Below are 24,841 nucleotides of genomic sequence, written 5' to 3'. Positions count from 1 at the left end.
AATGGGGCTGGGCTTCCACGGGTTCTTCCTTCAGTGCTGCCAGGGTGTTCGCTGGTCCAAGGCCCGCTGGCTGTGTCACTACCATGAAGCTCCTGCTTGAAGGCAGATGAGGGTTTCCTGTGTCAGTTGCTCTCCTCAAGAGGACGCAGTTGGTGTGGGGGCTCTGGTCTCCGGGGGAGGGATGTGCGCTGGAGGGAGCATGGGGCTGGGTGGGGGGCCTCGAAGAACCGGGGCTTTGTTTGCCCTTTATATCTCTCTATGCAACTTTGATGTCTTTACTCCTCCAGCCTCACACAGGGCTGGAAACCTCGTCCCACCTTGGTTAAGCTGCTTACAGTCACCTGTTAGCCCCTAAAGGAGATGTATGCACAAAGAGAGCCCACGATCACATTAAAGCAACATAGTTGCCCAGCTCGGGGAAGAGGTTGTCAGGCTGTGCTGTGTTGAAACTGGTACCAATTCCAGCCCCATCTCTGCTTCCCAGAGCAACCAGAGTGACCAGAAGTTCTTCTTCCCAGAGGCAAAGTGCCAGAGCCATAGTCTTCCCAGATCAGATGCCCCCTCCTCCAGGAAGCCTTCCTGACGGTTGTCCCCAGGTTAAGAATCCCTTTAATGAGCCTGAGAAATTTTCACTCCATTGCTTGTCCTAGTACACAACTGGAGTCTGCTTGTCTATGTGTCACCTCCCTCTTTTCCAGGACTTCATGCCGACCAAGTCTGGGAGTCTCAGCTGAGCCTCCAGAGCCTCCTTGGCTGCTGTCATTATTCCGTGGAGTGGCCGCACTGTCCTCACCTGCCTCGAGGCTCTGGCGCCAGCCAGACTACATCCCTGGTACCCTCTGCCTGCAGCCCTCCATCTCAGTGCCCTGTCCTCCCCTCCCCCAACCCCTCTGGCTTGGAGTCCACAGAAGGGACAGGAACAGCAAGAGTCACCCACAAGGCCCCCGTCCATCATTTGTGGGCTGCATGGCACGCAGGCTTTACCTCGGCTGTTTGGGTCTCAGTAGTTTTCATCACTGAGAGAGACAGTTTGCAGGCCAGGGCAGAGCAATTTAATAAAGTCTTTAATAAACTCTCTGGCAGAGGCAGCCGGGAATCTGCGGAGACCAGGACATAAAGAGGAGCCAGGGATCTGTGGCGACTGCATGGAGCAACGGCAGCTGTCAGCACGCGGCCACCAGGTAGGAAAGGCCATCTGGACTTCATTGCTCCTGGCAGCCACATGCAGAGAGCTACAGATGGGGGGTAGGGGTTGCTGAGCCTAGGAGACGATCTGGGGTTGGGGCTTCTGAGGGAAAACAGGGCGGGTGATGCCTGGCTCTAGAAAGCCAATTGACAAAGGGATGGAAAAAAGACCTTTCCCTGTGCCAAAGTAACGGATCCCTTCCAGGCCTGGTTTTCATTAGCCTAGGTTTCCTGCTTTTTAATGTAAGGGGCCCTGGAGCCCTGGCCGCAAAGCATACTGGGCCGCAAAGCACATTGGGAAATGAGACCGGGCAGGGCAAGGCACAAAGAGTCACCCCCGGCCCCCGTACTCCCACGGGTTGCTGATGTTTCTATGGGGTCTGCTCCTGGCACAAAGCTAGGGGCAGGCCTAGTGAATCTTCCTCAAACCTGCCTGGGCTAGTATTAGTTCCTCATTTGCGGACAGAGGCCCTAAGGCCCCGCCCTTGTCTATTTTTCCATCTTCTACCTTCCAGATTCCACTTTCTCTCCTGCCATGACCTCACCCGGGGCATAGTGGGTGAATCCTCTGTTTGCTCTTGGGCTGGGCCAGGTGGGACGCTCTCGGGTTCCTGTGCCCACATGCAGGCAGGTGGCAGACCCGATGACCGCTTGCTCTCCCTTTTCTTCGCTATCTGTTATCTGCTTGTAGTCCTTGGAGAAGCCCTGAGTAAATATTAATAATGTGCCTCTGTGTACATTGGCTAGGAGAGAGAATGAATCACTTCCCGCTCCACTCCTGGACTCAGAAGGAATTGTAACCACGAAAACGAGGGGTCTCCTGGGCAGTGGTAAAGGGCCTGGCAGCTGGAGCTGAGGCAAGTCCAGCGACCTCCTAGTCCCAGGCTGCCTGAAAGCTGGCACACCTCCTCATCTCCCTTCTCCCTCACCCCTCTCCTCCAACCTCCACCCCCACCACCCACCCCTGCCCTAAGCTGGGTCTAGACTTCACAGAACAGAGAGGGGTGAGTGAGTGTGTGTGTGTGTCTGAGAGGGGCAGGTTCAAGTTCCTCCTCTACAGGGTCCCACTGTGTGGCTACAGCTGTGACTTCCTTTCCTGCGGATCCCAGGTTCTGAGCTAGAAGCCTCATGCAGCAGGCAGGCTGGGCACTTCAGCAAGCTGATTATTTCACGACCTCCTTCTGATGGAGGGAGGATATTGAAACAGGGTCTTACTGGGTATTGGCCTCCAACCCCTGCTTCTTCTAACTTGGCTTCCTAAATGCTGAATAGCTTGTATGTGCAGAGACAGGGGAGGGAACACAGTTTTCCTCCAAGGTGCTGGGACCAAAGAGCAAAAGCAGGCTGGCTGGAACAGAGCCTGTGCAGGGTGGCACAGGCTCCCTTGTCAAGATTCTGGCACCATGCTGGTTCACAGCCTGTTAACATGCGCTGTTTAGCACCGCCCCTTCCTGCCGATGTGGAAGCTGAGACAAGCTGAGGGGACTTACCAGAAGACCCTCAACACAATAGATCTGAGCCTGGTGGAGGCGCCAGCATCCTGCCCCCTCCCCTCACCTGCTGCCAGAGGATCAAAGTGACAGGAAGAGGGAGAGAACAGTGTATTTGAAGAGGGCCTTAGGCTGGGAGGGAGAGAAGGAAAGATGGGGGCAGGGGAGGGAGAAGCAGCTGGGCATGGCCTGGCAAGGCAGGGCCAGCATGGGCAGCACATAGGTGAGCACTTTGTATGTGTCCACCCTTGCCAGAGCCTGAAGAGCATCATCTCATTTGCCCATCAGATGACCTATGACCTTTGACCTATGACTTATGACCTAGTGCTGTCCCAGCTGGTCAAGGGAACCAGGATGAAACCAGGATGAAACTCAGACCCCAAAAGTGTCTCCTGTTTGCAGAGCACAACGGCTCAACCTCTGTACCCCGATGGAGCTTCTGCTTGCATCTGCCCCCTTCACCTCGCTGTGTGGCCTATAGCCAAGTCACTTAACCTCTCTGAGGCACCTTTCCTTCACTTATAATACGGTGATGTAATATGCTTAGAACCAGAGAGAGGGGAAGACTTTATCAGACATTAGAATTCTTTAGGGGAGAGCAAGGTTTGCCCAGGCAGGTAGAGAGCAGATATACTGGAGCGTGTTGGTCGGGAGCTCTGCAGAATCAAAGGCCCACATTCTTAGAGACATGGGCAAACAAAGGCAGGGTGGAGAAGAGCCGAAGATCTTCCCTGTAGCCTCATGGATCTCCTTGGGTGAATTCAAGATGCCTGGTGTGTGTGTGTGTGTGTGTGTGTGTGTGTGTGTGTGTGTGTGTGTGTGTTTGTGTATGTGCGCGCGCGTGTGTGTGTGTGTTGTGAGATGGGGGGGGGTACCTGAAAGAGGGACAGCTGATCCTTGCACTTGGCATGACCTAAGAGAACATCATCACAGAGGATCTGTGCCTCAGAGCATCCAATGAATACCATCATGGCTAAACCCATTCTGGTACCTGTGGACCTTCTAGATGGCTTCTGAGATGTACCACCTGGATCCCCACGCCCACCAACCTGCCCCAGATGGGAAAAGCACATCTGTCCTTCAGAGCCAGCCTCACTCTGCTCAGGACTCTCCACCCTGCTCACTGGTCTGCCCCTCAGCACCCTGTCACCTCCACAATGGGAGAGTCACAGCCTTTAGTGAAAAATAAAATCAAGACCACAATCTCTTGAATTCTGGGGCCCCTCCATGGGGAGGAGTGATCCTTCCCAAGCCAACCACTGACCCCCATGTCTCTTCTTGCTGCCATACTCTGGTCTCTGTTGGGACAAGGTTACAAAGAACCTCTGTTCCTGTGGCATCAGACTTCTTTATACATCTGACTCTTAGATCATGCCCTCCTTCTGGAAATTTCCTCACCTAGGTTTGTGACTTGGTTTCTTTCCTTTGGTACAAGCCAGGGAGGAGAAATCCTAGAACTTCATACAAATGTATTTGGGGAATACTTAGCTGCCTCAGGAGGAGGAAGGAAGGAAGAAGGAAGGGTGACTGTGTCTGGCTTGCATATTGGCTTAGTTTCATTCCTGTTGCCATGGTAAAATACCCTGGCAAAAGCAACTTAGGAGAGAGAGGGTTTATTTGGCTCTCAGTTCCAGGTTCACCATTGCAGGAAAGTCCCCATGGAGCTGGTCACAGTGCACACACAGCTGAGAACAGAGAGATAATTTCATGCCTGCTGGCTAGTGTTCAGCTGACTCTGCTCACTCATATAATTCAGGGTCCCCTGCTTAGGGAATGATGCCACCCATAGTGGACTGAGTCTTCTATCTGGCAACCCCAACTCAGCCTCAGACCAATCTGGTCTAGACAATCCTTCACTAATACTCTACCCAGGGGATTCCTTACAGTGTCAGGTTGATAATTAAAACATCATTCCAGGAGGGACACAGGGTATGAAGGACAATCCCAGTAGTCACTGGTTTTAGTTATCAGCACCCACAGGGCAAGCCCTGGGAGTGCCAGAGACATCGATTCTCACCACTTGGGGAGGGGGCTACCATTGGTTTTCTTATTGAAAGGATGAGGACAAGATCTGCACTAGAAAGGGGGAGGGGTTTGTCCAAGGGTGTCCAGAAAGCTGGAAACCAGACTGTTCTGTCTCCTTTAGAAATGTGTTTCTTGAAGAGTTCCCTTTTGCAACACCTGAAATCCTTTGTTGTTGTTTTTACATTCTAAGGGGTCATTACCTGTTGTGGAAATTAATCCACATCAGACACAACTTGAGAATATTTCACCCCCACTCCACGCATTGCTCTCACACTCTGCTGGTCCTGCTCTCCGGTGTGTAGACGTTTTATATTTTGATTTGTGACGTCATGGCTTCAGGCCACTCTGAAGAGCAAATTGTCAATGATCAAGCTCTAGCTAATCTTCCCCCAAACCCAAGCCACACCCACCTTCCCCGGGCTTTCAATAATGCCTTCGCAGAGGAGGGAGCAGGTGGCACCCTGTAGAAAAGCCCAGCCTTTCCCCATCACACGGTCCTAGCGCTTCAGAGACCCACAGTGGCTCAGACTTCATGCAGATGTGGATCTGCCCGACTGTGTCCCACATCTGTAACGAACTTCCATCTAGGGTGAGGCAGCGACTTACCCTTTGTGTGGAAGCTCAGGACCTGGCCTGCAAGGGTCCCACACAGTGTACTGCTGGCTTCTTCATGGCGGTGCTTCTCCACAGCGGGAAGACGCTGCTTCCATGATTGGTTTCTACCTTCGGCTGAAGTTCTTTTCCTCTCTGTTGCCACCATTGTTGACCTGGATCGGTTCACAGTCTTCCAGAGCACCCAAAGACACCTCCTGGGTGGGCTGGGAGACTGACATTTCTTTCTTCCCAATCTCCCTTCGGCTCCAACTCTTTCCGTTCACAAAATGTTGGTCTTCTGCATGTGAAGACGGCAGATTGTTGTTCTGTACCCGCCCCACCCCCCACAGGGCATTGTGGTCCGTACAGGGCATCCCAGCCTCCTATGAGGATTAGCCTCTGATGTTCTCCTTGTCTCGTAGACCATCATCTTTGCCGTGTGACCACTGCCAAGACCTCCCTCCCTTCCATCTCCTCACCTAAGACCTGACTCAGCGTCCCCACCCCACCCCACCCCAGGATGCTGCCTACCCTGTTCTTGCTCCAGACCCAGGGTCCTCACCAAGCATCTTGCAGAGGCCGAGCTCACTGCTGGTACCTTCTATGGGAGCAGATGCGAGCCCCACCCCTTGGGCTTCCATAGCTCAGCAGGGAGTTAGAGTGATGGGTGACTTCCCCCGCCAAGGCTCTGGTCCCCATTAGTATGGGTGCCCATCCACAGTCACAGAATACCACAGTCTACCTCTCCCATTGAGTGCCTTCCACTAAGCTAAGCAGATAAACATGGAGATAGCCAAGGGAGGCCGGAGGAAAATCAATAAGTAATAAAAGTTAACATGGGAGCAAATGAATTAGCAGAGGGAGCCAGGAGAGCATCTGCCACACGACGCGTGCTGTGGGGCCCCAGAGCCTGGTGGAGATTCTGCGCTGAGGAGTGTGAGGGGTTGCTGGGAGTTAGACACAGGAACCCCACTGCTGCCGGTCTCCCGGGCTTCCTCACGGGTGACGGTGGGAGAAGGTAAGTGCTTACACTCCTTACCTGTGGACTCATCCATCCATCCAGAGGCTACAGCCTAAGCATTCACCTTCCACATGGCCAGCCACTGTGGCCTGGTGGGCTCTGTTCCTTAACTGACTGCTTCACATATGGTGTTGGCCAAACACTAGCCATGGGTCTCAGACCATCCACACCACCTTTTTGTGCCAGGTTCTGTTTTTTAACCCAGGATCAGGCTTTGTAACCTTGGCTCACTCGCAGAGACTGACCTGTCTCTGCCTCCCGACTGCCTGGATAAGGTATGAACTGTCGCACCTGGGAGGGCCAGGTTCTTACATCGGCAAGATGGTGTGCGTTAGGACAATTGTTCCTACTGGAGCCGGAGAAGAATCGACAGCCACAGTTCACGCAAAAGGCTTGCGTGATGTTAGCACGGGGTCAGCTCTGGATAAATACTCTCTTTTTGTCTTGGACTTGCCTGAGGCAGCTGTTTCCCCTTTACAGTTCATAGAGCCAGAGGCCGTACTTGGGGAGATAGGAAACTTGCCCAGGCTATGCATTTTCCAAGGGGGACCCAGGGACCCCTTGCAGGTCCTTCTGCCCTGTTCAACCCTCCCACAAGCACCTCCCATCTTTTCAGTGGGTTAGACCATGAGTTCCACACAGATAGATGAGGATACCCCAGTATGAGAACTAGAGAGTGTCCTGTCTTAGCCCCCCAAAATGACAATTTGGGCTCAGCTCAGGCTGAATTCTGACCCAGTAAACACTCAGCACTCCTCAGAAACCTTGTAAAGTGGGTTTCTGTTTGCAAGGAAAAGCCATTACTTTCTTATCCGCTCCTACAGCCCAGCCCACCCCCAATCTCCGGAGAGTATCTAGTTCTCTATTAATTCAGACAAGCCTCCAATAGATCAGAGCCCATGCTAGCTCCCAGGCTGTTCCAGCTAACTCATCCTCCTCCCGCTGCAGTGTATCCCCTCGTTACCGGCAGGACTCTCCCACCACTCTTGCTAGCTTTTCAGCTCCTGCAGCCCTGCCGATTGCCAGTCTGCACCTCTCCCTGCTTTTCCTCTCCAGTCTTCTCTCTGTCCCTGAGAGGTAGCCATAGCAGACTCCCACAGATGCCTCTGGCTATTCTATCTTCTTCACAATAAAACCTTCCACCCTAATAATGGAGTGATCGTGTGTGCCGTTTCTTTACCGTACCCCCTTGCTTGCAAGCAGAAAGCTAGGATAGGCTCATGCCTAACCCAAGGTCTCTCAGATGATCAGTTGGGACTTGAATTCAGTTCTGACTACGAAAGACAGAGACTGGCAAATAGTGGCTTGAAAATGTAGAGGGTGTGTGTGTGTATGTGTATGTGTGTGTGTGTGTGTGAATATGTGTGCATGTGTATACATGTGTGTGTATTTATGTGTGTATTCATGTGTGTGTATGTGTGATTGTGTGTGTATATTCTTGTGTGTGTTCATGTGTGTGTGTGCATGTGTGTTCATGTGTGTGTATTCATGTGTGTGTATGTGTGATTGTGTGTGTATATTCTTGTGTGTGTTCGTGTGTTTGTGTGTGTGTGTATGTGTTTGTCGGGCAGTGCCTGTGCCACCAGACAGAAAACATGGTAAGGTTGAGCAGATTCAGGAACGCTAGCAATTCTCATAATTGAGAGTGTTACGTGTTTAAATCTACTCCCAATCAGGTTCCTGTCCTGGAACACATGACCATGTCACCCCATGGAGAGGACTGTGACAATCAGTTGTGTAGTAGTAACACCCAAAGCCCCTCCACATGCAGATGGGGGCATCCCTAACCTCTCAGACCAAGGCAATAGAAAGCATCTGCCTTTAGACCCCAACCCACTCCCAAATGAATATAAAACCCTATCCACAAGGACTAAAGTGCACAAGTAATTTCACCAGAGGCCATCTGAGAGTACCTGTCTTATCGAGCTGTAACACTTCAGGGAAGACTTTTCTTTCCTGAAGCTTTTGTAGCTGGAAGCTGCTTGAGCCTACTGCAGCCACTTCCTGCTTGGTGGCCCTGACCTTGGCTCCTAGTGGCTGGGGCCGGAAGATGCCCGGCAGCCCCCCTTGCTCCGGCTCCCACTGAGAGAGCTGCAACTCTTTGGCTGTTCCGGCTGGTTCTTTCTTTCTCTCTCTCTCTCTCTCTCTCTCTCTCTCTCTCTCTCTCTCTCTCTCTCTCTCTCTGTGCTGTGTGTGTTCATGTGTGTGGTTGTGTGTATGTGTGCTTATGTGTATATGTGTGCACACACTTGTGTTTTGACTTGTTTTGTTTTTCTTGCTGCAAAACGGTCCAGAAGTGGCAATTCTTGGCTGTGGGTTAGGGGTCTGCGACACCGAACAAGAGCCAGGTGCATTCTTTCCTGACGTCTTCAACAGGCATGGCTTCCTGTCCTCAGGTTTATAGCCTCGTGGTCCTGAAGTGGCTACTACAGCTTCAAGCCTCACATCTGGATGGAACTCAGGAGGCAGATAAGCCATCAGGAGCTAAGTTCTAGGAGGGTCAGAGGGAACAGGACACATTTGCAGGACTGAGAAGGTCCCTATGGCCCAGACAGACCCTTGAGGAGATGGAGTGGTCATTGACAGAAAAAAGAGGGGATGAAGTGCAGAGGCCTCCCAGGAATCTTGAAAGCTGTGTGGTGGGTTTAACCTTGAACATGAGCAGTGAGAAGCTTCCCCCCTCAGACCCAAACACAGCTCAGAAACGCCCCCTGCTGAAAACAAGGGTACGGAGCGAGCAGGTTGGCGATGGTCATGGCCGGCACTTTATTAATTAGGCGTCCCGAATACATTAAACCTGGGCATTTAATTTAGATTTACAGGGATAATTTGGATTTATGAGACTAGTTATCATGCATTAAGTACGGAAAATGCCTGTTGGTTTCATAGGCGACATTTACTGAAGCAAGTGAAGGAAAACTATGGACCATTTAATTACCTCCTGTTAGTTCAGAGTTGCAGGAAGTCTGGGGAGGGGCTCCTGGGGCTGTAACCTCTCCCTCCCTGGGATGGTGGTTTTACAGACACTGGGTAATGTTAACCCCTCCAGTCTGTGTTGCTGTGATCTGGACTCTCTAAGCTGGCAGACAAAACTGGATAGGGTGGGGGACTCCTCTGTGAGAACCTGCAGCCAGGTCCTGCCTAAGCTTCTAACATTTGGCGATCAGCCTCCTTGTGCTCTTTTAATGAAAAGGAGACATGGACTTTGCCAGGTAACTAGCATTCTAGGGGCCACAGCTATGAGCCCCAAGGCTGGATCACACGGTCGTGCTTCTTAGTCCTATGTGTCTACCTACTAATGAGCCTCATTGGACAGAGTCACACAAGACCAAGTCTCGAACAGTTCAGCCATGCTGGGCAGCAGATACAGAGGCCAGCAAGGTGGTTACATGTATTGGAACACTACTTGATGGTCCATGTGTAAGGGGACATACTGTACTGACACATTGGCTTGAGGGGAGAATAAGAGGAAGAGAGAGAGAGAGAGAGAGAGAGAGAGAGAGAGAGAGAGAGAGAGAGGGAGAGAGAGAGAGAGAGAGAGAGAGAGAGAGAGAACACAGAGATATTCAGGGCAAAGTGTTCAGAATAGCTCCTCTGTGAGACTAAAAACCATCAAAAGAAATCTAGAGTGCAAGGCCTCTCGCCCACCGGCAGAGCTGGGGCACAAGCAGCCAAGGCTTCACAGGGTGGCTCCTGTAGGACATGTGACAGAGGTTCTGGAAGTATGAATGAACCAAGCACAGTAGGTTGCTGGTAAGTGCGGGTCACTGACTCCTGAGACCCTCTGTTCTCATCCCAGGTGGCCCCATCCTGGTGTGGGAGGTGGCCAAGGCTTCCTGGTCTCTCTTCTCCTTTAAGCATTCCATACTGTGTTGTTAGCCAACTGTATGGTGGTCCAGTCTGCTCATACTTGTGAGGATGGGACAGAGGCTTGGGATACTTCCTGTCTGTTCTCTGTCTCCTCCCTCCTGTGTTCGTCCTGTAAATATTTGTTCCCTGGCTCCAGACCCAGCTTATGTGCTCTGTGTAAAGAGGCTTGGAATAACATGTGGAGTGCCCAGGGAGTCATACAGTGATGGAGGTGAGGACAGGGGTCCCAGAGCCTGACATCAAAGACACACCGCCATTTACCTGTTGGGTGCTAGGTGTTGACACATGAATTTTGTATACCCTGATCATGAACACTGTTCACATGGGGCTAGTATTCTGGTTTCCCTTGAGCCCTGTCAAACTCACTCAAGAACCAATACAACTTCTGGGTCCTCCATTGTAGAGGAATTTTAATCTAGCAAGATGACAGTTGTAGCAAGGGCTCACTTCCAAAGATCTTCTAGGTCCATGTGATCTGGCTGGAATGACACACATTTAATCCTTCTAACTGAAGTACAAACATACCCTTAGTATATACCTGTAATCCCTAATGGTGAATGTAAGGTTAGTTTGTAGAAGGGAGTAGCCATGTTTGAAAGTGACGCCTAATTGAGGGGTAGACAAAGTGATGAATCAGAGAAAGATTTGGCAGAGTGGGTCAGAGATAGGGTATGCCCAACTCTCAGGAGAATAGACAGACAGGAGAGGCAAGCAGGACAGAGTGAGTTGGGGGAGGGCAATTCAGCAAAGTTCAGCAATGCAATGGAGTTCAGTTAAGTTCAGTGAAGTTCTATGGAGTTCAGTTCATGAAATCAGTGCAATTCAGTTCATGGATTTCAGAGACAGTTTTTCCAAGCAGAGCAATTCAGTGAGAAGCCAAAAGAAGCCAGTTTGAATCAGTCAGCTCTGAGAAGAAATTTTAGCCAGAACAGCTGGGTTGAACCAGCCAGCCAGAGTTCAGAAAGAACTAGAAAGGATGAGCTTATTCAGCAGAAAGCCCCAGAGATGACAATCACATCTGGTGAATAAATGTTCCTTTTACCCTCCATGTCAGCACCCATCAGGGAACATTGTCACTAGGACTCGAGGGTCACCCTCAGCTGATACCAATGTTGTCCCTAGGCTTGAGGACCACCCTCAACTGACACCAATGTTGTCACTAGGGCTCGAGGACCAACCTCAACTGACACCAATGTTGTCACTAGGGCTCGAGGACCAACCTCAGCTGATACCAATGTTGTCCTTAGGCTGGAGGGCCACCCTCAGCAGACACCAATGTCACTTAGCCTACCTTTTACCTCTTCTTTCTCCTCAGGTTAATTTTAGATCTCTTCCCTCCTGGGCCCTGCATCCTAGCCCAGCCTGTCACTGTATGTAGCCTTTGCTCCTTCAGAGCTGGAGAAACTGAGGCCACTGGATGCTCTCTCTTGGTTCCTGATCTGGCCTGGGTCCCTCCTCTGGTGAGAACCCAGGCCTCTGACTTCCCGCTGGGCTGTTCCTCTATCTCCAAGACTGTTGAGCATTAACCCCTACCCTACCTTTCTATCTCTGTATTGGGTCCAGTTTCAGCATCCAACACTTCTCTATGACATCCCACCTTTGACCTCAGAATGAGCCCGTTCCTTTAACTCCCCAACCTCTTGAGCCCCAGCATCCTTGTCCATCGACAACTGCTACTGACCCTTGTTTCTCCTCTCCTGCTCCCCTCTCTTCCCCACTCCACCCTCTTTCCACTAACAGTAGGAGCCACTTCCTGTCCCCACTCCCACCCCCAACCCCATAGCACATGTCTGTTTCTTCTCCCAGGTGGGTTTTTTAGGCCAGCCACCTCTTTTTAGAATAGTGTAGCAGAGGCAGCTGCTACCTCACTCAATGTCCTCTGGACCCATCCCAACTTGTACAGCAGCAGCACATTCGAGCACACTTTACAGCCTCCCTCTTCTAAGCCCTCTCAACCCAAGGTTTTCTCTGGCACCTGGGTACACGCTTAGCTGTGAGCAGTTGCTGATGTCCAATTGTACACTGTGGCACACATCTAGAGGCCCTTCACCTAGGAAGATAGAGATGCTGGAAGCCTGTGGGGAAAAGACCTCAGACCCTCTGCCTTCCAAGTGAGTGAATGTGACCTGTACACTTTTAGGCACCTCCGGGGGATGGTTTTTGCCCTCTGTGGTACACGTCAGGGTTGCTTCCTCTCTTGGCTTTTCTCCCTGGCATCACACTTCGCTCCCTGCCTACTGTTTTCTTGAGGATCACCCTCCAAATCCTACCCTGGAATCATCCATCTGGGACAAACACCTCCTGGACACCATAGAATCGTCTCCCACAATAGGAGTCCTTCTTTTCTGACATCCACTGTCCCATCAAAACTGCAAGTAGCTCAGAGACATCAGATTCTTTTTACTTCTGATTCTCATTGCCAACATGGTGCCCTAGGAAAGAGACGGCTGTTAGATCTTTGTTGAGAAAGATGGGGAGGAGAATCGACGCTGCATGGGAGGATTCTCCAGTATCCCTCAGCTGTCTGGTCAGACCCTATATAGGATGTTACATCAAGGAGTCTGCGCGATCCTCTCAAGGTTGGCCCTGGCCATAGGAGATCACCTCTTATATGCAGGGCTTCTCCCCTGTTCAACAGCCCCCATCTTCCATGGTGTCATCTATTCCGCTCAGCCCAGAGAGCTTCCTTTCCTGAAGGCCTGAGAGTACAGTTTCCTAGTGGGAGATTCCCACCGCAGTTAAATTTGAATTAACCTCCCAGCACGTGTCACTACGGGAGATCAGTGTTTCCAAATGAGGCTCACCTAGAAGGACCCAGAAAAACTGCCCGTTTGCAACCAATGAAGGCAGCAGCCGGGGGGTGGTGATTGCTATGAGTTCCATATTTGGCTCAAGTGGATCCAGGGCTCAAGATTTCCACAGAAACAAAGTTGTTGTCTAGCATCTGAGCAGGATGAGGTTGGTGAGGTGTATAGCCCACCCTGGGTAGGCTGGGACCTCTGAACATGTCCATTACACTCATGTACAGTGGTCCTGTCCTCTAAAGAGTCATTTTACAGAGAGAAATAAATAGATCTGCAGAGTGCCAGGATGATCCAAGGTGGCCAAGGCAGAGCCAGGAGGCAAGGTGTGAATCTAGACACAAACGCCCTTCCAAGGCTGGGGAGGCAGAGCAGGGCAGGGCTCGCCCGACATTTACAACTCTCGGTAACCTACAAGGCCAGTGCAGTCCTGCCTAACCTTATGTCTATCATACAGGGTTCTCGGATCCAGACTGAACATTAAAAGGTCCAAGTGCACAGGAGTAACAGACACCTCCCCTGGCTGACCCAGCCCCTGTCGCCAGTCTCTGAACCTGTGTTTTGCCGTGTGCTTGCGACACACAGCTGACTCCTGAAGGGGCTGCGATCTAAGCACCAGAGGCTGAAGCCACAGACTTATGGGCACCTTGTGACGTAGGGCATGGACTCTGTGAACCTCCAACTGAGAGAAGAGAGAAGGATGGTGCTACTTTGCAGGGTTGTTGTGAGGAACCAACCTGGGTTCAATCTAGACAGTGAGGACACAGCGGAACTGTGCAGCCCCAGCCCCGAGACCGCTATCTCCCCAGTCACACCTCTGAGGGCTCGCACTTCTCAAACTTGCCACAGAGCACACTGAGGTAGAGCATGATTTGGGCACAGGAAAGTGATCCCCAGACAGGGTGGGCACTGGCTGGTCCCATGAGAGAGCACAGTCACAGGGGGGCCTCTGATTCCTGACAACTGAAAGAGAAAGTGGCTGCTGTCACCTGCCAGGTGGCAGCTTCTTCCCCCATGGCTCCCAGGGTACAGCATGCAGTCCACACACAGCAGGTGATCTGTATCATTCTTGACCTCTGAAGGGTCTAGAGCAAGAACACAGATAGATGCCCACACACCATCTGCTGAAAAGATTTAAAGTTATAAATCAATCTAGCACACTGTGTCATAAGCTGTGTCTCATTCCGCTACCCTTGCAGCTTCAGAACAAGGCTTCAGGGGCAGCCAGGTTTGGTTTTAGAATCCTTGGACTCCCAAGAGTTAGTTCCACCTGGGAAGGCAGATTCTCAGGAAATCATGGCCAGGGAGTACTGATCATGGCTTTGGCTCCCATATTCTCCTCATCTTCGTATCCTGGATTCCAATAGCGCCACGAAAGTGCCCCAAGTGGAAATGTCTGGTTGTGCCATGTGATGTTTTGCTGAAGCAGACCCGTGAGAGGACAGGCAATGTTTGGAGAGAGTGTATGTAGGAAACAGACAGTGATGGCGCCCTTCACAGCTAACTCTGTAATGCTTCGTTGGTCTCCTGTCTTTGCTGATCTTTACTTCATTGAGAGAGGCACAGCAGAGGACTTCTCCTGGCATTCTGGCTGGTTCTGTCACTAAGTGGGAAAGACAAGACGATTTCCTGGGAGTCAGGAGTGAACTTGTCGCTTTTCACAGGGATGGAGACTCCACCGCTCTAGATGTTCCAGCTCAACGTCCACTGTCTGAACAGGAGACCGCTGTGCAGAAGTCTGGAAGGGACACTTGGAACGTGTAAGAACGTCTGCTCTTCCTATAGGTCTAGGACCCCATCCCTAGTTCCTGGAGATCTCCAGCCTGGAGGTTAGCACTGCCTCTGACGTCATACATCTTCTGTGATGTGACCTGACAAGCGGGGAACCTGCAAGAACGTCTTCTTGAGTTCCACCTACACTCACAGTGAGAAGTTGCTATTACTACACGCACACACACACACACACACACACACACACACACACACACAGGGAGAGAGAGAGAGAGAGAGAGAGAGAGAGAGAGAGAGAGAGAGAGAGAGAGAGAGAGAGAGAATGAGAATCCAGGCTGGCCTAGAACTGTATATGGCTGGAGATGACCTTGAACTTCTGATCCTCCTGCTTCCAGAGCCCTGGGATTACAGGTGTGCACCACTATACCTGGTTTACATGAAGCTGGGGGTGGAATCCAGAGCCTCGTGTGTGCTAGGCAAGCACTTCACCAAAGGAGCCACATCCCCAGTGCTAGCTCATATGCCTAACTGCTTTAAGCCCAGCCCAGGTGGCGCCCATCTCTCATCCTAGAGGTTACGATGCCTTTGTGGTCCTGGCTCACCACTTGCCTGAAGTGAGGAATTACCAACTCTGTCCATGATGCTTTGAACAATTTTGAAAAACTAAGGGATATAATGACTCTGGCTGCTGTTCCTAGCATTGCTGGACGGAGTAATAAAGAAAAAGAATGAGCTCAGGGAGTCCATTTCCCAGCCCCACGTGTGTATAAACAACCTAAGGACTTGGCAGTGTGCCCTGAAGGAGAAACTTCCCTCCTGCAGCTACAGGGCTGAGGCTGTCGAATGAACACCAGACGGCAGACCAGACCTCTCACACCCTTGCTGTGCTAGAGTGCCTGTTAAGCTTTAGTGATGAAGGCTGCTGTACTTAAAGTGAGGGCGGTGATGCAGGGAGAACAGGATCCCTTCATTTAAGGAGAAACTCTGTAGGAGATTGTGGACACTGGATTCCTAAGTTCTGTTGGGTCTGTTCTCTCAGGGACATGGTATCCCCAAGCCCAGTGGCATCACCACCCTGTAGTACTGACCGTCACCAGTGCGGGTCCCATCAAGACAATGTGATGCCCCAGTGGGCTTGCCCATCCCCTCACCTTTGCCTCTGGAGCTACAGCCAGAATCTACAGCAGGCCCCTAGAGGTGAGGGACATCGTGGGATGCAGAGGAAGTGTGCTATAGGCCTAAAGAACTTAGGTTTTATATAAGCAGAGGCCTGGAGAATGCCGGGGGTAGGGGTTTTAAGGTCAGGGGTTAATGGTAGAGAAATATAAATTCAGATTAGGCTGAATTGATTATATGAGCCCATTAAGCAGAGATTCTGGGTTTAATGTCCCAGCTCATGAAGTTAAAGATGATACTGTGGTGGTTTGAATGAGAATGGCCCACAGGGACTTATATGTTTGAATGCTTGGTCCACAGTTACTGGAACTATTTGAGAAGGATTAGGAGGTGTGGCCTTATTGGAGCTGTGTCACTGAGGGTGGGCTTTAAGGTCTCAAAAGGCCACACCATTCCAAGTTCCCTCTCTCTCTCTCTCTCTCTCTCTCTCTCTCTCTCTCTCTCTCTCGTTTTGGAACAGATGTGAATTCTTAGCTACCTCTCCAACTTTTCCAGTGTCATGTCTACCTACCTGCTCCCATATTCCTGCCACGATGGTCTAACCCCCTGGAACTGTGAGCCCCCAACTTAAACTCTTTTCTTTTTAAGTTGTCTTGGTCATGATGTTTTGGCCCAATAGGGAAGTAACCAGAACTAATCATCAATTGACCTGGTTGGCAGAAGTGTGGATTGAGATGCCCCTCTGTGACTGAGCTGGAAATGTCTGATGTGCCAAGGACCAAAGCTGGAGTGAGATTCACCCAGTAAGACATACTCTACACACCAGGATCCAGATGTATTGTGTGGGTTAATTGTCAACTTTACAGAGTCTAGAATCACCCAGATGTGTCTCTGAGCATGCATGTGGGGAATTACCTTAACTCTGTGAACTGAGGAGGAGAGACCTGCCCACTGTGGGTGGAACCATTCCCTGAATTCTGTGATCCTGGACTGTATAAATGGAGAGAGGGAGCTGGGCAACAGGATGCATCCATCCCTCTCTGCTTCCCAATGGCTGATGTAAAGCTCCTGCTGCCTCAACTTCTCTGCCATGATGGACTGTATCCCTGAACCATGAGCTGAAATAAATCCCTTTTCTCTCAGAAATTTTTGGTCAGGGTGATTTGTCACAGCAATAGGAAGTGAAACCAAGACACGTGTTGTAACCAGTACTTGGGGAGTCCGACTTGGGAGGGGTAGTGCCCTTGCAGTCTTCTGCTATTGACCCCCTCCATAGCTATGGCTTACAGTGGAGCCCTAACTCGGGTGATAATTGGACCCCACAATGGCAGAACCAAGTGCTATCATTCAACTGCCAAAGTAAGGTGAGTGTGGTTTTGGTCTGAAAGATCCTCAGTGTTCCTAAAAGAGATGCAGACAGAACGTGTTCAGAGCCTTACTTCATCAGTGGAAGAAGCAAGGTCTTGGGACAGTAGAACGACAGTATCTGAAAGACAGCACCAGCCACAGCTCCTCAACCTATTCCTAGACTCGAGCCAGTTTATGGAGCCCATGAATAACAGGGAAGTGATATCTCCTCAAGGAAGGACCCTGGGTACACTATCACAAAATCCTACAGTTAATCTTTCTCCCTTCCTGCTCCTAAGGAACTACAGCTTTTTACAAGGGCAACCATATGTTGAGAAAAAAGGAAAATACAGAACTTTCCGAGAGTTCTGGTTGTTGGCTCCGTACTGATGTTGAGTTTGGCTGATTCCAAGTAATGCCAGAGTACAGAGTATAGACTGTGGATGTTAGCTGAATTTCAGATGAGATCTAAATCATAGAAAGCCATATGGGTCCCTCCCTTAGTTAGGGTTTGTACTTCTGCACTAAACATCATGACCAAGAAGCAAGTTGGGGAGGAAAGGGTTTATTCAGCTTACACATCCACATTGCTGTTTATCACCAAAGGAAGTCAGGACTGGAACTCACACAGGGCAGAAACTTAGAGGCAGGAGTTGATGCAGAGGCCATGGAGGGATGCTGCTTAATAGCTTGCTCTCCCTTGATTGCTCAGCTTGCTTTCTTATAGAACCCAGGACTACCAGCCCAGGGATGGCACTGCCCACAATGGGCCCTCCCACCCTTGATCACTAATTGAAAAAAATGCCTTACAGCTGGATCTCATGGAGGCATTTCCTCAAGGGAGGGTCCTTTCTCTGTGATGACTTGGGTCAGGCTGACACACAAAACCAGCCAACACACCCTGAGCTCCTGCAATGCTCCCTCCTCTGGTCCCAGAACACGTCACTGGGATAGTTGTACTTGGCAGTTATCACATTACCTCCCTGACCTGTGGGATGAAGGCTATAACTGTGAAAAGGTTCACACGGAAACCTTAGCGTTGCCTCTTTCTGGGAAAGTCCTAAACTCCTTGGAGAGCCTTTAAAGACTAGCACTGCCATGAAGGACCTGACAGATCCCACCCTTTCCCCACTTAACGCTGTAATTTGGCCCGTGCAGAAGACGGATGTCGGAGAACAACTGTTGATGGTTGTAGGTTTAATGAAGGGATGGCACCAATCGCAGCTGCTATGTCAGACGTGGTCTCCTTGCTTGGGTGGACCTGGAGAGTAACATTTTCTCTAGCCGACCCAAAACCTCTAGGAGCAGTCTGCTTGTGCATGGCAAGGGCAGCAGCATACTTGTCCAACCTCAAGGGTTTGTCAAGCCTCTATCTCTGAGGGACAACCTAGTTTTCAAAGCTCTGAATTGCTCCTTCCATATGATCGTCACATTGGACCACCATACTGATGACATTATGTTGACTGGACTAAAGGAGCAGGGAGTGGCCATGACAAAGGATATGCACGTTGGATCGTGGGAAATAAATCCAACCACAATCCCAAGCCTCATGGGATTTCTAGGATGCTAGGGATGGAAGGTATGAAGGGATATTCCTTGAAAGCGGAAAATAAGATATGCCTGGCCCCTCTTACCACCAAGAAAGAAGCAAAATGAGTACTGTTGAGTTAATAGGGACACAGATCACCACAAAACCAGACAGAATGCCCCAAGAGGGATCTGGAGACTGCATACAGTCACCGGATGAGGAAGGAGAGTGTTTTCTGGCTGAAAGCAGAACCCGTTGAACAGGTCTTGCCTGATGGTCACAGCCTTGCAGACCGTGGTAATCAATCTGCTCGTTGCTGTGATAGATTTCTGGGTGGAAATCAATGGGTGGATTCACTTTGTCTTGGGATTTGAGGAGAAAGAGGCTACGACCATGGAAAGGTGAGACTGCAGGACTGGGAGGCAGCTGGTCCCATGGCGTCCACAGTCAGGAAGGAGGAGGAGATGAATGTTGGTTCCCAGCTCTCTTTCTCAGCTTTATTCTGCCTGGAACCCCAGCCCTTGGTACGTCTCACATGCAGTGCAGGTCTTTCCGGTTCAGATTTAAACCTCTGGGAACTTCCTCAAAGATGGGCCCAGAGGTGTGGCTCCCGGGTGATTTCAAAGCCAGTCAAGGGAACAGTGAAATTGAGCCAACTCATAGAGATGACTTACAACAAATTATTCCTATATAAAGCGCACAAGTTGAGTGTTTAAAGGGTATTTTTATTGAAATGTAACTCTCATGGGACAAACTGCAGATGTAAAAGTTAAGTCTTTTAATTGTTGACAGATTAGATTTCAGCTGTACCACTGCCACTGTCAAGCTACTGGATATAATCACTCTGCCTTCTCTTGATGACCCATCCCTCACACTGCCTCCCACCCACCCCGGAAGCCACTTATCTTCCTGGGGCTACTATAGATGATACAGAATTGTATATCCAAGGCATCACATCAAATGCCCTCTCTTTGTCTGTGTTCTTCAATATGCCTAATTACTATGCAGCTCATCTGTGGTGTGTATCCCTGGTTCATTATTTTTACCATCAACATTTTAGCTATTTCTGGGAAATAAATGTTTAATTTTAGAGTGCTGTTACTTTTCTACCATTATAACAAATTAAATAATTTAAAGAGAATTAGCCTATGCAAACAATGGGTTCCTTTTGTCTTGTGGTTTTAGAGGCTCAAGGTCATGAATGGGTAGACCCCTTATACCTAGGTTTCTGGTGGTGCTGGGTGCTGGGTGCTGGGTGCTGGGGATTGGGAGATACTGGGAGGTGGTGGGTGACGGGTGGCAAGGTGGTGCTGGGTGGCAGCTATGGGGAACATGTAGTAGACTGGACTTCTCGCCTCATGGCTAGTAAGTAAATGAGAAAATGGAAAGAAGAATGCTTTTGTGACATGGCCAGGTGTCTGAGGGACTTACCATTAGGCCCCACTCCTTGAAGGTTCCGCCAGTTCTCAGAATCACAATCCTAGGACTGAGTCAGTGGGCCTTTTGAGACATTCAGCATCTAGATAAGAGCAAACAGTTCTGGGGTTACAGAATTTAATGGCTCTAGAGGCTTCCACACACCCACACTCGGTTCTTCGCGGTATAATTCATTTAATATATTTTGCTCATTTAGGGCTCAGCTTGAGCATGGAACCTGGGAGCTGAACTCCGGGGCTTGATCTTGTGCAGGTGGCACTTCATCCACCGGCCCATGTCCACAGCATGAAATCTTATTTAATGGTACAGGATATAGCCCCTATAGGCTCATACATTTGAATGCCTGGTCCCCAGTTGGTGGAACTGCTTGGGTAGGATTAGGAGGCGTGGTCTTGTTGGAGGGGGTGTGGCACTAGGGTGGACTTTGTGTTCTCTCTCTCTCTCTCTCTCTCTCTCTCTCTCTCTCTCTCTCTCTCTCTCCACCCCTTTCCTCACGCCCCGGCCTGCTGCCTGTGGATCAGGATCAGGGGTCCTCAGCCCCTATGGTGCCTGCCTGACACCATGCTCCCTGATATGATGACTATGAACTAATTCTCTGAAACTGTGAGCAAGCCCCCTAGTCAAACGCTTTACAAGAGTTACCTTGGTTGTGGTGTCTCTTTGTGGCAATAGAACCATAACTCAGACACATTCGTAGCTGTAAATTCCTCCGTTGCCCTTTTCAGATCTTCCCCGTTTGCTCTGAAGCTCTATTGTTGGACACATGCACATTTTAGATTGTTATGCATTCTCGGACGATTACTCCCACTCACAGAATCCACCCGACAGAGGTTATTTCCTGTTCTCAATTTCCTTTTGTCTGATGGGGATACAGACTCTCTGGCTTTAAGTGACTTCAGGTAAGTTTCTGTATCCTGTAACTTTTGACCCTTTGGCACTGCATACAGTCTGTGACAGCTGGGATATAGTTGACTCTTGCTCTCTATTCAGTCTGGAAGAGCCACTGGTCTGCTAAATCTTACGGAGGTGACCGAGCTGATCGCCTTGATGTCTACTGTCTGTGCGGCATCCCATTCGGTTCTTGTTATTTCTTTATTTTTATTCTCTTTCTTGAGCTAACAACACGTTCATGATTCAGTTTCATTTCTTCTTTTTCTCTTGGAAGAACACTGTGAGTGCTTGCCATGGCATTTGGAATATATATTCAACTTAATCTGAGTATACCCTCAAATAATACCATACCACTCAAGAATAGTGTAATGACCCAACAGTGGCATATTTCCCTGTCCTGACCGCTTAGCCTGTGTAACATTTCTGTTATCTACTCAATTTCAAGCATACTAAACCATACAATATTTTATTATTATTCTTCAGTCAGTCATTTATGCTGTAGTGCAATTAAAATTAGCAAAGAAAATTCATGTGATTTTATCTTTATTTCATTTTAAGAATTCTATTCTTTTGTGTCATCTTAAGTCTCTACTAGAAATTCATTTTGCCCGAAGAACTTCCTTCTAAATTTAGGATGTGTGTGTGTGAAGGTCAGGACAGCTTTGTGGAGTTGTTTCTCTCCTTCCACCTTTACACAGGTTCCTGGGATGGATCTCAGGTTGCCAGGCTTGAGTGACAAGCACTTTTACCTCAAAAGCTGTCCCACTAGCCCCATCCTTTGACACCCTGTCTTAGTTAGGGCTATAATTGCTGTGACGAAACACTATGTACAAAAGCAAGTTCAGGAAGAAAGAGTTCATTTGGTTGACACTTCCACATCACAGTTCATCTCTGACAAAAGTTGGGACAGGAACTCAAGCAGGGCAGAGACCTGGAGGCAGGAACTGATGCAGAGGTCATGGTGGAGTGCTGCTTGCTTTCTGGCTTGCTCAGCCTGTTTCCTTATAGAACCCAGGGCCATCAGCTTTGGAGTTACGCCACTCACAAAGTGCTGGACTCTCCCCATTAATCACTAATTAAGAAAACGCCCTACAGCCAAATATTATAAAGGCTTTTTCTCAACTGAGGCCTTTCCAGAAACTCTAGCTTGTGTCAAGTTGGCGTAAGAGAAGCCAGCTCATATTTATCACAGTAAGAGAACAAGCAATAAAGCCCTCCAGCTTTATTTGTCCAAGGAGGCACCTATTCCTCTCTCATTCTCTGAGGATATTTTCAGTTGGGTCTGGAATCTGGATTTGACACGCTTCTTTCCATAGAACCTGTAACACACTGTTTGTTGTCTACGGTTGTCATGCTTTCTGGACGAAAGTCTGCAGTCATTCTTAGATTTGTTTCTTAGTATATATGTCCCATCTCTTTGGATTTCTTTAAGATCTGAGTTTGTTTTTCAGAAGTTTGAATTTACCTTCAAACAACATGCATCATAGTGAGTAACATAGCATCACATTTGCATTTTTAATTATGTGCCTCTGTGTGTGTTTGTGCATCCATTAGTGCAGGTACCAGAGGAGGCCAGAAGAGGGCGCCAGATCCCTAAAGCAGGAGTTGTAGGTGGTTATGAGTGATCTGAGCTCACACAACGATTAAAAATTCCCTGTCAGATGCACAGCCCCATAATCTAGGCCATCTCAGGTTTGGTTTTTTTTGTTTTTTTGGTTTTTTTTTTTTTTTTTTGGTTCTTTTGTCTGTATTTTGTTTCTTGCTTTTACCTTATGATTTTTATTTGAAAGGTAGACATTTTTCATAGGATGCAAAAATGCTGAGGTAAATTTTGGTTTTGTGCTTAGAAAGATTTGCACACCTTTTCTTCAGTGAGTTTGCACCTGTTGCCATGGTTACTCTCAGTACACTGAAGGTTTTGCATTCTTATATTGCTATTCTGCTTTCAGGTGCTGGCTACCCAGAACCTTGTCTCCAAAGTCTGACCCTCAGATCTCTGCCTTGGGTCTCTGCAGCTGAACACCAATAATCATGTATCTATCAGCACCCCTCCCAAGCCCATTGTGATTTTCCCTTGGAGCTCTCTACCTTGGAGTGGCTTGTAGGAAACAGACTTCTGATGAGATGATTAGTCTATGGTCCCAGGTAAGTGTGATGTATGGTAATCTCCAGAGGAAGAACTTGATGCACAATTGTACCATTCTATTATAACTAAATGTTCCCATCATTACCACAACCAATCCTTTACACATATGCATATGTTTGCACATGTGTTCATATATATGTGAACATTTATGTGAATGTGTGTGAACATGTATATACAAGGCAAGAGGTCAACTGTCTTCAATTGCTCTCCACCTTACTTTTTGAGACAGCAACTTTCACTGAACCTAGTACCCATCAATTCAGCCAGGATGGCTGCCAGCAAGTCTGAGAGATCCTCCTACTTGTGTATTCCCCCATTAGGATTACAGGTAGGGACCATCATATCTTGTTTTTAACATGGGCTTTGGATATCCAAACTCAGGTCCTCATGCAAAGGATGGTGTCTGTTCTATCATGATTCCCACAATGACACTAATAGACTAAACCTTTGAAACTGTAAGCAAGTTCCAATTAAGTGCTTTCTCTCATAAGAGTTGCCTTGGTCATGGTGTCTCTTCACAGCAATAGAACACTGACTAAGACTGAAGTTGGTACCAGGGAGTAGGATATGGCTGTGACAGGCCTGACCAAATTCCTTGTTGGTGGATTGTTGACTGTGTGGTTTTGGTTAGGGAAGCAGTGAACGCTTTAAGTGGAGCTTAATGGACCATGCTAGTAGGAACACAGAAGACAGTGCTGAGGGTGATTTGAAGTGTAGGTGGCCAGCTCAAGAAGTTTCAGAGGGGGAGAATATTAGTAACTGGCCTGGAGACCATCTTGTGATATTTTGGTGAAGACTGTAACTACTTGGCTGCCCTTGTCCAAAAAAATCTGACTGAGGCTAAATTAGAGAGTTTTTAATTAACGGCATTGGTGGAGGAGATTTCAAGACAGCCTAGTATTGACTGTGTCCCCTGGTTATTAGTGGCTACTCTTACACAGATCTATAATGAAAAGGGGGAAACTAAGCAAGGATAAATACAAAATGTATGGTTTTAGAAGAGAAGGAGCAATAGAGAGTATAATGAAGTCAAGTTCAATGCTTAAGGAGATAAAGATTAAAGCCTAACACTAAATGGATAAAAAGGAATGGGCGAACTTAGGGCAAGACCTCACCCAGTTAAGCTTACAACTTGTAGTAAGGAGTTAAAGAAAATTAAAGAAAGGCTTAAGCAGTGAAGGAAACCATGGAAGACAGAAAGCTGATGAAAATGTATTTGAACGAGGGGCCCAAGTTCCAGCCCCAGCAAGCAGCAGAATTTGGCAGCTTCCTCCATGTGGTTCTGGTTTTCGAGTCAAGAATGCAAGGAAGGAGTTGTGGGTTCTCCCTCCTCAGCTCAGGAAAGACACTGAGGCCAGCAGTGTGTCAGGGATGTCCCAGCATGGAGACTCAGAGAGGCCATTGCTTGAAATCATGAAATCAAAGCCTGAATTTTATTGTAGACTCCAAGATGTTGGAGGTCACAGAGTCATGGGATACCTTCTAAGGACAGCTGCTAACCAGGAGTTGAACCAGCTCAAGACAGAGTTGTGTTTCGTCAACAAAGCTGAAAGGAGTTGGAGGTCTGAAGAATGCTTTAACAACAAACACAGGATTCTGACTTTGTAGTTTTCCCAGCTGGTGTTTGGTCTTGCTTTGGCCCAGTATTTCCTCGCCACA

At 49.0% G+C, this 24,841-nt stretch overlaps 1 long non-coding RNA gene across 1 annotated transcript; it reads left to right on the top strand.

The window, feature by feature from the left end:
• The first annotated feature begins 701 nt into the window (after positions 1 to 701).
• Positions 702 to 16,979, top strand: LOC134479035 (uncharacterized). The gene is made up of 3 exons (XR_010051988.1): positions 702 to 1,181; positions 14,651 to 14,746; positions 16,513 to 16,979. It is a non-coding gene; the product is annotated as an uncharacterized LOC134479035 (long non-coding RNA).
• The last annotated feature ends 7,862 nt before the right edge of the window (positions 16,980 to 24,841 follow it).

Source organism: Rattus norvegicus, chromosome 5 (assembly GCF_036323735.1).
Source record: "Rattus norvegicus strain BN/NHsdMcwi chromosome 5, GRCr8, whole genome shotgun sequence".
In the NCBI taxonomy this organism is placed as follows: Eukaryota; Metazoa; Chordata; class Mammalia; order Rodentia; family Muridae; genus Rattus; species Rattus norvegicus.
This window is presented reverse-complemented; position numbering and strand designations above follow the sequence as displayed.